The sequence below is a fragment of the Schistocerca cancellata genome, chromosome 8 (assembly GCF_023864275.1).
Source record: "Schistocerca cancellata isolate TAMUIC-IGC-003103 chromosome 8, iqSchCanc2.1, whole genome shotgun sequence".
NCBI lineage: Eukaryota > Metazoa > Arthropoda > Insecta > Orthoptera > Acrididae > Schistocerca > Schistocerca cancellata.
Genome location: NC_064633.1, coordinates 204,224,113 through 204,224,771, shown reverse-complemented (window position 1 = coordinate 204,224,771; position 659 = coordinate 204,224,113).

Below are 659 nucleotides of genomic sequence, written 5' to 3'. Positions count from 1 at the left end.
ATGTAGATGTAGATGTGGATACTCACCGTGAAGGTTCCGGTCGCCACGTCTAACCACCACGAGGCACATTATAAGAATATCACCTCTAAGCCGTCCGGCCCGATAGCTGACTGGTTAGCGTGACGACTTGCCGTCCTACGGACCCGGGTTCGATTCCTGGCTGGGTCGTGGATCTTCTCCGCTCAGGGAGTGGTTGTTGTGTTGTCTTCATCATCATTCCATCCCCATCCGGCGCGCAGGTCGCCCAATGTGGTGTCGAATGTAATAAGACCTGTACCAAGGCGGCCGGACCTGATCCGTAAGGGGCCTCCCGGTCAGTGACGCCAAACACTCATCTCCATTTAGCTCTATGCCTACCATCCGAAAACAAATGATGGACTCCTTGCGACATTTGGATCATCCCCCAACATTTGTCGGAGACTAGCAGCACAACACGACCGGCTGCGTTTGTAGCGATGCCATGAGCGGAAATCACTCACTGCTGACGAATTGTGTCAAATTTTGTTCGGAGATGAATTGCGTTTCTGCAGTACGTAGGTCGACCATCGTCGGCGTGGATGGCGGCGACCTGGACAGAGGTCTCATCCTTCCATTGTTTTGCAGAAGATGAGCAGTGTTACTTCTAGCATTATGGTGCGTAGGGAGCCATTGGGTATGAC